This window comes from Chiloscyllium punctatum, chromosome 6 (genome assembly GCF_047496795.1).
Source record: "Chiloscyllium punctatum isolate Juve2018m chromosome 6, sChiPun1.3, whole genome shotgun sequence".
In the NCBI taxonomy this organism is placed as follows: domain Eukaryota; kingdom Metazoa; phylum Chordata; class Chondrichthyes; order Orectolobiformes; family Hemiscylliidae; genus Chiloscyllium; species Chiloscyllium punctatum.
The window spans coordinates 1414784-1427310 of record NC_092744.1 but is presented as its reverse complement, the minus strand read 5'-3'; the positions used below and the strand labels follow the sequence as shown (position 1 = coordinate 1427310).

The following is a 12527-nucleotide window of genomic DNA, read 5'->3' as shown; positions in this document are numbered from 1 at the left end:
GAGAGAGAGCTACAACAGCTGCCCGTTTCCAGAGTGTGTTTCAGAGCCCGCCCGGAAGGCTTTCTGACACTTAGCTCTGGTCTATTGATTACCGAGTTAGACGGCGTACGATTTCCCAAATCCACAACAAGTTTGTGTTTTGCACTTTCTGAAAGGCAGCGATTTAACTTCGCGGGAAAATAAAAGGCGAAAGCGCCGCGCGGGAAGTCTGCAGGAGCTGTACATCCGCTCGTGTCACAAAAAGCACTTACACGCGGCAAGTGATTACACAAAGACGTTTTATTTAGGATAATTGAGGAAAGAATTGGGTTGCAAATTTCCACAGTATTCTCCTTCACGGCCTTTCTGTCACCACCGTTTGTTCTTGACAAATAGATTCCTACAAATCCTCTTCAAACCGACGCTTCACTGAAGACTCGACCCTCTGGCCAAATTCTCTCTTCCTTAAATTTAAGTCAGAAGTCACACGACCCCAGATTTTAGTCCAACAGGTTTGTTTGAGAGCGGTGCTCAGAAAGCTTGTGATTTCAAAGAAACCCTTTGGACTACAACCTGACTTCTGACCTTGTCCACCCGGGTCCAACACCGGCTCCTAAACATGGCCTCAAATTTAAGTCACAGCTAATCTTTCACGTGCTCACTATCCTTTTAGCAAACTTAGGGAGGATTAATCTTCTCTGGAACTGATAACTGCAGACATATCTTTTCTAAATGTGTCTAATAATGCGCCTTGAACATGACCGGTGAATTGACGGGTTGTTTAGGGTCCCCCACTGTGTCGACAAACTTGTCACTTTTCTGAAGATAATTCTGATTAGGAAATGACCATCTTAAACCAGTCGGAGTCGCTGAGTAATTGTGTAGTAATTTCACCTCGGTGTATATAGGATTTCGAAAACAACGCACTGGTTTTTTCAGCAGCTGGTAACAGCAAAATTATGTAATATACAGAGTCTAAATTGTGAATGCAAAAATACAACGTAACCTCCAACTTCCGAAAACCGCACCACTATTTAGGTTTTGTAATTATTAATGATTTGTTTTCTCTGAGTTTGGTTTTTCTGTTTGAGTCAGACTGCAGCGTGGAGTTTGTGGGAAGGCTTTCACTTCATCGCGATTTTTACAAAAACTTCCCAACGGTATCATCTGTCTTAAATCATTTTTTTCGCTGTGTTCCGAAGCTAACATACGGTTTAGCGTTAACCATATTCTCATATAAAAATGGACAGTACACCAATGTAAATGTAAGATAGGACATCAGAAAGCCGCAGCGCTCCAAATCAGAATGTTTTGTTATATTTTAATTGCCCTCTGTGGGGGTATTGGCAGGGGATTGTGATGCAGGGCTGCTGTCCTGGTTTTTGGGTGAAATGAAAACAGAGTGAGGATGTATTTGATGTGGCGATGAGTTGGATGTTGTGGGAGATTGTTCCTCTCCAGTACCTGGCGATGTATTTGAAGTTCACTCTGTGCTCGGCTTTCCCACACACCGTCGTTCTGCGGCTATTTTGAATTCAGCACCAATTCAGTCTCCTATTATTCCGGGGTTCCCCCTGCCTCCCACTCCCTCCTCACACACACAGACACACAACACCCCAATCTCCTGAACCACAGCAGACTGCAGCTAGTTCCGACCCTGGGCTCTGAGAGAGCCCATCTTATTGAACTCCAACTGCTTTTGGGTTTTGCTGCCTGGCAGTTGGAGCGAACTGTGACTGACTGCTCGCTGCTGAAAGCCTTTCACTGAAATGTCTTTTGGAACTGTGCATTTTTTTTTAAAACGGGCATTAATTCAAACTGAATCGATTACATAAAAGCTAAACAATATTTGGCGCATCGGACTTGTGAGTAATCGGTGTATTTTCTAAATTCACGATAAAACATTCAAGACAAAACTTTCGAATTAAAATATCTGAACCTTTCCGCTCTCGGTTTACAATCTGGTAAACGGGCATGTGCCTGTAATTTTGATTTGAAGCTGAGATACTTCAGCCACATGCCTTTACCCCGGTTGGGAGTGAACATCCGCTTGGTCCCATCTCTGATTCCGCACAAGTTACAACTCAGTACCTTATACAGGCCAATGTTTTCCCTTCAGTTCAAGGTGAAGGGAGAGGTTTAGTTTTTTTAAATTTATAAACAGCTACAATTATTCTCAAGACGTTTGCAATTTCTTGCATCATATGGAGTGGGTTCTCTCTGAATGAGGACGGTTTGATTTATATTGGTCAGACCCGGGGAGCAGTTTCCCAATGTTTGTCCCTATCCACCCCCCTCCCCCCCCGTCTGGTTTTAGAGTGTAAGGTCACTCTGCTGCAGGCCAAGAGCTGAGTCCAAATTCTACACTGCACCTTATTTCCCCGCACAGAGCGCGGGCCGGAAATGTGTCCCCGAAACTGGAATCATATCTTACAGTGTCCAAGGAGGGGGATGGGGGGGGGGGGGGGCGTGTGTGTGTGTGTGGGCGTGTGGGGGGGGGGGGGGAGAGGAGGAATGGGGGGGTGGGGAAGGGGTGAGTGGAGGATGCTGGCGGGTTTGCAGTTATCAACATTAACCTCCCCCCCCACACACACACATCATTCCCAATCTCTTTAAAATAAAACATATGACATTGCTGAAATCTTTGGCCTACAATAAATTTAAAATAAAACCTTTCGTTATTTTGCTTCATGTTCAAGAATTAAGGAGGGATGGAGATGAAGGAAAACTGATAAAACAATCCACAAGCGAAACTGCGACTGATGTTTTTTAAAAATAATTTAATCTTGTAATTTGCAAAATACTCTGTGAGCGGTGATTTTAAAACATCTCCCGGTGTGTTAATTCTGTCCGGGTTGTGATGTGTCCTCCCAAAGTAGATCACTGTGACTCAGCCGGGAAGGGGTGCGGGGGCTGAATCTGTGTCCCGGGAAATGCGGGAGAGCACACAGCGGCAGCTGCAGCACAGACTGACCGCTCCAGGCCTCGAACTCTCAGTGTGAGGGAGCAGGAAGGGTCTGGGCTGTCCAGCTATAAACCCCACCTCCCCCTCCCCACTAGCCATCGGCGGGGGCAGATACCGATTTCCATCAAGTCCCGGGCAATGAGAGAGGGGTTGGTTCCCTGTCCATTGGCTTTTCCCTTGGGATGGTGCCTGGCGAGAAGCCAGCCCTGTGCAATGTCAACACGGAATATTCCAATCCCCAGACTACTTTTAACTACTTTCTAAATAAATAAACTCATTGTGTGTCTGTGTTTAAAATTATTTTACCTCTTTTATAAGCTTCAGCATCTCATTATGGCGATCTCAAAGGCAGGAGGCAGGGTCCTGGCTCAGATACACCACGGGACTGTCTCACTGTCAACCCCACTCCCGGCCAGGGGCAGTGGGGGGTGGGGGGGGGAGGGGAGAGAGGGAGGGGAGAGGGGGAGAGAGTGAGGGGAGAGGGGGAGAGAGGGGGATAGAGGAGGAGAGAGAGGGGGAGAGAGGGAGAGGGGGAGAGAGGGGGAGGGGGAAAGAGAGAGGGGGAGGGGGAAAGAGGGAGGGGAGGGGGGAGAGAGTGAGGGGAGAGAGGGGGATAGAGGGGGAGAGAGAGGGAGGGGAGAGAGGGGGAGGGGGAAAGAGAGAGGGGGAGAGAGGGAGGGAGAGGGGGAGAGAAGGAGGAGGGAGGGGGCGGGGGAGAGAGGGAGGGGGGAAGGGGGAACGCTTCCCAACACAATGCGGAGTTTAATGAGAGCAGCCCCGATCCCTACTGTCTCATTCCCCCCACCCCGCAGTCTGTGCTCCACATGGCTGTGGGGACCCACTTGCTGCCATTACCCCGACCCCCAGGTGGTCTTCAGTCTGTCTGCCTCACCGGGAACCCGGGGAGAGCAGGAACCAACAGAGAGCTTCCACTGAGGGCAAACCGAAAAACAGTGAGCTAGCGGGTACATGCTGTGTGCCCGGGCCGGGTCATGGGACTGGACCGGTGAATGGGGCAGGGCCGGGTAATGGGACTGGGCCGGGTAATGGGGCCGGGTGCTGTTTCCCCACTATAATGTGCCCCTTTCTCTCACTCTGATCCAGGGGGGAGTCCGGGACCTCAAATATTACTGCAATTATTGCTGATAAATTATTCACCTATTTCTAATCGAAATGTTCCAGCTCGACAAGGCAGCGATTAATGCAATTTCGTAGTAATTTGTTTTTCTTGTAAGAAACTCCTTGCGATTATAAGGGACCGAGCGAAAACATCACAGGGATTGTGAAAAGTTTCCCTTCGCTGGCGACTTTCATATTCCTGGGTCAACATTGGGACCTTTCTCTGGAGTTTCTTTTTGAGCTGAGAGCAGTGTTTTGTATTTTTCTACATCAAAGGTGTAGGATTAATTTGTAGCGGCATGTCCCAGGGACCAAACACCAGGAGAAAGTTTGTTGAGGAGCAGGGATGATGTACAATGTAGTCAATCGAACAATCACATTCTCTGGCCAGACACTCTATCTCGCTCCCGGCCCATCGCGAATTTCACCAAAAATAAAATGTTTTGCAAGATAAGAACCAGAAACAATTAAATTGTCGGCTTTTAAAATGTGCGTTGGAAACATCGGACAGGCCGACGGGCTGTGAGTACGTTCCCCCTTCCAGAGAGCCCCTGCCGCTTCGCAGGGATTAGTTTGCGGAGAGTGGCTGCGATTCCTGTCTCCGTGAGCACGGTCAGCGGTCAGATTGCCCGAACTGGGACAGCCATCGTTATTCTACACACAGCCAATATGTTTGAGAAGGAAAGTGGGGTCTCTCTGAGACCAAAGTGATTTAAAACAAGTTGAGCATGAAATCTTGGAACTAAATTAATCCTAAATAGAAAATCACAGTGGTCCAAAACTTCAAGCAAAAAGGGGGACAATGATCCCAGGACGGCTCCCTTATACATGGTATGATCAAAGGGAATCTAGTGGAAATAATCTGTTTCCATGTTGCCAATTCTACACTGCAGGTTCCATTAGTTGGATGGACAAAATGGGAATATTGTGAACCGGAAGATAGTTTTGTCAGGAGAGTTTTCCAACAGCTCTGTATGATCACACACAACCAAATGTCCTCGGGGACTTATTCCTGGCTGGACAGACAATGGGAAATTTCTTATTTCTCTGTACTGTCTAACTTCAGGCGAAAGTGGGTACTGTAGATGCTGGAGATTAGAGTCAAGTTCAGAGTGGTGCTGGAAAAGCACAGCAGGTCAGGCTGCATCCGAGGAGCAGCAAGACCTTCCGGTCTATTTTTCCTGCTCCTCAGATGCTGCCTGACCTGCTGTGCTTTCCCAGCGCCACTCTAATTGTGTAACATTGTCAGGTTAATTCCACCAGCAACCCCTGCACATGGTTTGGAATTTCAAATCTTAGGATCTGCCAACTTGGGCCAAAGCTGTAATGTTTAATGCATGGAGTGTATATCTGTGGAAATAAAGTCCACAATCTGCAATGGGCAAACTGCTAAATTCCTCAGAACTACAGCTAGGAAACTTTTACACAGATCGTTACACATACACTCAGCTGACCAAAATGAACTGTAAGTGTGTCCGAAAATAAACATTTTTTTTGTATATGCACTAGAAACAATTACAGTATGTGGCGTTCAAGACCAGGCTCCAACGACTCAGCGCTCTCATTACTAGCATGACTTGCATTCAACAGTTTGGGAGCAAGACTTGAGATACAAGGCACAGAGTCTGCCCTAAGGACTGTTAGCGCTACACTGTTGGGCATCAGTTTTATCTAACTTCTGAAGCTTTTCACTCTTCAAATACATTCAGTAATGCAAGAATTCACCATATACTGCTCTCAATTTGTCACTATAGATTTTTAGAACGAATATGTTCTAACATATACAGTTTGTATCACCATTAAGTGTATTGTTTAGCGTCAGACACTAATGAGCCAGACACTTGCATTTACAGTATAGTGCCTACATGTGGCATGATGCAGGGAAGAGACCACCAGAACAACTCCTGCATCGAACAAATAATCAGTGATAGGAATTTTAGAATACAATGCAATAGTTACAGCGCAGGAGGAGGTGTCTTGTACCTGTACTAGCTCACTGAAGGAGCAGTTCACCTGGTATCACTTCCCTTTCTGCTCAATGTACAATCTGATAGAGTCAGGAAACATAGGCAGTGTCTTCTGTTCTTTAGAACTAATAATATGGAATAAACATTGTGTAAATGTAATTTAAATATATAAAGTCCATGTTTGCAGGAAACAAAAAATCTCCCAGTTTTGTGTATACCTACAAATGGATTTAGATCAATTTGTGTGGTCATTTTAAACTGGTCAGAATTGATCACACAGAAAAAAATGTTTTATTCATTGATGAAAAGTGAGTGTCATTGGCTTGGTCAGTATTAATTACCCCTAATTGTTCTGCAGTAGGTGTTGATGAGTGCCTTTGTGTATCACTGCTAGGTATAGGGACATCTTCAATGCTGATAGGGAGTGAGTTATAAGATTTCAACCTGACAATAATGAAGGAAATGTCATATATTTCTAGGTCAGGATGGTTACTGGCTTGGAAGCATTTTTACAACCTTTGATTTAAATTCATTTTAATCTTTAAATAATCTTCACTGAATTGTGTGTTGGTTGAAATAGTGTTGTGATGGGGGCATCTTCTTTCTATCTGGAGAGCGTCAAAAAGAATCTGCAAAGACTGAGCTTCTAAAAGCTTTTCAATGATTTCTAAATTGTAATCTTTTAGTGAAGTCGTTTTGTGTGAGCTTCTGTTATACATTTGATACAACTCAAGTGCCACTGTACTTCAAGAAAATCACTGTATGAATGTTCTCTCTCATCGTCACCAGAATAAACCACGCAATTAACAGTGTTTTCAAGTAGTCACGACTTAATCTCAATTTAAACCTAAATGCTCGTTTTCACCAAATATAGAATGATTATAAATACGGGAGGCATTTTTTGTTGAAAACTTCATACCAGTTTGTGAGGAAAATGATACAAATATTTTGATGTTGGATAATAAATTTCAGTGAAGCAACCAAGTTTTGTTTGAAGAGGATTTGCTGATCTTAGAGTCCGTCCTATAGAATACAGTGAAACTGTTTTATATACACAGCTACCCAGTCTTGACCATCACATTTGTCTATCAAATTGTTGGTGTACGAATATATTCACTTTTATTTGGATATATGAGTTATTTCCACACATATGTGAGGCTGAAAAATGGTCTTTCTGATCTTGAACTAAAAAAAAGAAAACAAGACCTTTCCTTTGTTTTGGCTGAAGATTGAACTTTGTAAGAGATCCTAATGGTCACAGGTTGAATTAATATATTGCCACTGAACAAAGCAAAGGAATGGCTTTCTCTGGAGGCTAATGATGACTGGATTATGGGGAGCAGGCAGGATATGGAATTGTGGCTGAGATGATCTTATCAAATGGTGGAGCAGGGTCAAGGGCTGAAATGCCTAGTTCTTATGTTATTAAGTACCTGATTATGACATGCATTGTTGATGCAGAAACAACATAGTCTAATATTGCAGTACTTCACATTTGATTTAATCACAGTCAATAGAAATGCAAATTCAACAATTTTCAGTAATTTCCTTTATGCAGCAAAGTTCCTGTATTTTCCCAATGCCACCATCAGATCATCAAATGGATCAATTAACGAAAGAACTCTGGAGTCAAAATTCCCTTTTCCTTCAAAAAAAGGGGAGGATTGAATCTTCTACATCCAATAGGAAGGATTTAGCAATGACATTTTGGAATGTAAGATTTTGAAATATAGAAGTCCCATGAAAGTGATTTCATTAGCCATAATGAAAAGATATCAACCAATCACCACACACCACCAATAATTGTCCTTCAGTGCTTATTAAGCAACTAATGAGGCAGTTACCCACTATAAATGTCAAAGTTCACCCAGATGTAGAGTCGGTGGTTTTCACAGAAAATGACTAATTCTCAGAAATGAAGTCCTGGTTTTACCTACAAGGCATTGCATGAGCTTGAGTTTTGTTTTTTTTTCGGTAAAGACAGTACATCAAGTGGATTCCTGGTCTAAATTTAGCTGGAATCTACCCACAGAGTTCTCACCTCTTTCTGGATATTGGATCCAGGTCTTTTGGCCAAAGAGGGAGATGTCTCAGGGAATCTGTGGGCTAAGCCAGATTGATTTACAAAGTTAAAGGTGCAAATTGTCTTCAACTATTACAGAGCAACCTTTGGTGCAAAAGAATACTTTCCATGGTACCATCTCCAATCTGGGTGGGGAATAGAGTCATAGGGTTATAGAGATGTACAGCACAGAAACAGACCCTTCAGTCCAACCCGTCCACGCTGACCAGATATCCCAACCCAATCTAGTCCCACCTGCCAGTACCCGGCCCATATCCCTCCAACCTTTCCTATTCATAAACCCATTTAAATGCCTCTACCACTTCCTCTGGCAGCCCATTCCACACACACACACCACCTCCTGTGTGAAAAAGTTGCCCCTTAGGTCACTTTTGTGTCTTTCCCCTTTCACCCTAAACCTATGCCCTCTAGTTCTGGACTCACCCATCCCAAGGAAAAGACCTTGCCTAACCATGCCCCTTATGATTTTATAAATTTCTATATGATCTCCCAGCCTCCGACGCTCCAGGGAAAACAGCCCTAGCCCATTCAACCTCTCCCTATAGCTCAAATCTCCAACCCTGGCAAAATCCTTGTAAATCTTTTCTGAACCCTTTCAAGTTTCACAACATACTTCCAATAGGAAGGAGATCAGAATTGCATGCAATATTCTAAAAGTGGCCTAACCAATGTCCTGTACAGCTGCAACATGACCTCCCAACTCCTGTACTCAATACTCTGACCAATAAAGGAAAACATTCAAAATGCTTTCTTCACTATCCTATCTACCTGTGATTCTACTTTCGAGGAGCTATGAACCTTTACTCCAAGGTCTCTTAGTTCAGCAACACTCCCTAGGACCTTACCATTAAGTGTATAAGTCCTGCTAAGATTTGCTTTCCCAAAATGCAGCACCTCAAATTTATCTAAATTAAACTCCATTTGCCACTCCTCAGCCCATTGGCCCATCTGATCAAGATCCTGTTGTAATCCAGTACAACATTCTTTGCTGTCCACTACAACTCCAATTTTGGTATCATCTGCAAACTTACTAATTATACCTCTTATATTCACATCCAAATCATTTTTATAAATGATGAAAAGCTGTGGACTCAGCACCGATCCTTGTGGCACTCCACTGGTCACAGGCCTCCAGTCTGAAAAACAACCCTCCACCACCACCCTCTGTCTTCTACCTTTGAGCCAGTTCTGTATAAAATGGCCAGTTCACCCTGTATTCCGTGAGATCTAACCTTGCTAACCAGGAACCTTATTGAACACCTTACTGAAGTCCATCTAGATCACGTCTACACTCTGCCTCCATCAATCCTTTTTGTTACTCCTTCAAAAAACTCAATCAAGTTTGTGAGACATGATTTCCCACGCACAAAGTCATTTTGACTATCCCTAATCAGTCCTTGCCTTTTCAAATACATGTACATCCTGTCCCTCAGGATTCTCTCCACCAACATGCCCACAACCGACATCAGGCTCACTGGTCTATAGTTCCCTGGCTTGTCCTTACCACCTTCCTTAAATCGTGGTCCTTTTCTGGCTTGGCAAATGGCAGCTGTTATTTCTTCAGGCAGGGGAGGGGTGCTGAGAGGCTGGCTAAGTGTCACCCACACTTTCAAGTACCAATTACTTATCATATTTTCTGCTGCAACCTACAAATTTCAATGGGTGATATCAGTGAGAGATGACTTGGTTGAACACTTGCCGGTATTTATGCAGTCCCTTTGGATTTATTGTCAGTCAGGGAGAACCTGTTATCAGCAACTCATTTTGTGCTAACTTCATAATATACAATGTTTCACTTTTTACTTGAAGTTTTTAGATTTATTTTTCAGGTAAGTAAGCGTATCAGAAAAGAATCCCATGTGACATTATGCAATTAATGATATGAACATAGGAACAGGAGTAGGTCACTCAGCCCCTTAGGCCTGTTCTGCCATTCAATGAGATCTTGGCTGATCCATGACCTAACTCCACAGATCTGTTTTTGGCCCATATTCCTTATGACCTCTGCTTGAAGGGCTTTTGCCCGAAACATCGATTTTACTGCTCCTCGGATGCTGCCTGAACTGCTGTGCTCTTCCAGCACCACTAATCCAGAATCTGGTTTCCAGCATCTGCAGTCATTGTTTTCACCTTCACAAAATATAAGTCTATCACATTTAAATTAACAACAGTCTTGCACCAAGTGCAATTTGTGGAAGAGAGTTAGAAACAGCTATCACCATTTTTCTGTAGAATGGTGATAACTTTAGAAATCTTAAACGTTACTATAAATGAAAGGAAAAAGTTTAAAACACTCTTAAAATTCAATTGTTTGAATGTATTCTATAATGTTGACATTACCTTGTCTGTACTAAATCTCCACGACTTGCATGTGCAATGCTACCAAGATGATATCACACATTGAACATTTTTCTTTTTCCCATAACCTTTTCCAATTTGGCAAGGATTTTGTGGATCAAAGCATTTATTTGGAAAGGAAGTTTGTTTAGATACAAAAGAAAGGAAGTGGAATCCCTGAACATAAATTGAATGATTCTGCAGCCTAACAGTCCCAGCAGAATGTAGTCTTTACAAAGGACAATACTGGAAGGGTGTATGTCTTGGGGAAATCTTGGGGAGAGGTTGGGGGGTGGTGGGTGGCTTCCTAAAGCTAACCATTGAAGTTTCTTGTTGGACGAAATTTGGCTACACCACAACATGGAAGCCAACATGAAATATTATAACCATTAGGGGTGATCATGTACATGTAAAGAGCTTTTGTGCATAGCATATCACTCTTCAACTCTTTTTCTCTTTACAAAGAACAGGGGTAAGCCAATTGCAAAGTTATTGAGCAACTTTATGTTTCTGAACATGTGTTAGTGCATTGAGACTGACACCACTTTGACCAAACACATGTATCAGTGAGAGAAATTTACACTCCTTGAAACCGAACATAAATATAGTTAGGAAAACAGAAAGTGTTGGAAATGCTTAACAGATCTGGCAACATCCATGAAGAAAGAAACAGAGTTAATGTTAAAGGCCAGCAGGATTTTGCCTCTTGATAAATACAGTAATTTGTTTTCTCTAATTATTTTCATTTATGTGGAATTATATTAATGAGCAAAGTGGAGCAGTTTTGAAGGTAATTTGGGGGGTGACAAAAAAATAATCAAAGATGTGCCTATATAGAAATAGATAGGTTAGGTTTATTTTCACTAGAGAAAAGGAGATTGAGGGGGGACCTGATTGAGGTTTACAAAATCATGAAGGGTATAGACAGGGTGGATAGAGACAAGCTTTTTCCCAGGGTGAAGGATTCAATAACGAGGGGTCACGCTTTCAAGGTGAGAGGTGGAAAGTTTAAGGGGGATACAAGTGGCAAGTACTTCACACAGAGGGTGGTGGGCATCTGGAACGCGTTGCCAGCAGAGGTGGTAGAGGCAGGCACGGTAGATTCATTTAAGATGCGTCTGGACAAATGCATGAGTAGGTGGGGAGCAGAGGGATACAGATGTTTAGGAATTGACCGACAGGTTTAGACAGTAAATTTGGATCAGCTCAGGCTTGGAGGGCCGAAGGGCCTGTTCCTGGGCTGTAGATTTTCTTTGTTCTTTATTCTTTGCACTAGCATAACATTAAGTAAGTTACTTAAATGCAAATTTCTTTAGTGAAGCATCCTTACTTAGCTCTTACACTGTTGTTTCATTGAAAGTTGAGTAAATTCTGGGCCGAAAATCATCATTTTGGAGAAGTGAATGTTTTTCTTCATCTTGGGATAATAACAGTTACTCTTTGTTTTCATATTCACTTCTGTCAGTCTCACTTCTGTTGTGGGCAAAGTCTTAGAGAGAATTGTGAGGGATAGGATTTATGAACATCTGGATAGGAATAATGTGATCAAGGATAGTCAGCATGGTTTTGTGAAGGGCAGGTCGTGTCTCACAAACCTTATTGAGTTTTTTGAGAAGGTGACCAAGGAAGTGGACGAAGGTAAAGCAGTAGATGTGGTGTATATGGATTTTAGCAAGGCGTTCGATAAGGTACCCCATGGTAGGCGACTGCAAAAATTACAGAGGTATGGCATTGAGGGTGCATTAGAGGTTTGGATTAGGAATTGGCTGGCTGGAAGGAGACAGAGGGTAGTAGTTGATGGTAAAGGTTCATCTTGGAGCGCACTTACTAGCGGTGTTCCACAAGGATCTGTTTTGGGACCATTGCTGTTTGTCATTTTTATAAATGACCTGGAGGAGGGGCTTGAAGGCTGGGTGAGCAAGTTTGCGGATGATACGAAAGTCGGTGGAGTGGTGGACAGCGAAGCAGGTTACAGCGGGATATAGATAAGTTGCAGAGCTGGGCAGAAAGGTGGCAAATGGAGTTCAATGTAGCTAAGTGTGAAGTCATTCACTTTGGTAGGAGTAACAAGAAGATG

At 43.2% G+C, this 12527-nt stretch overlaps 1 protein-coding gene across 8 annotated transcripts in view; it reads left to right on the top strand.

Annotated features, from left to right (window-relative positions):
- mecom (MDS1 and EVI1 complex locus) overlaps positions 1-12527 on the top strand; it is a 1146298-nt gene that overhangs the window by 1590 nt on the left and 1132181 nt on the right. The window lies entirely within an intron of this gene.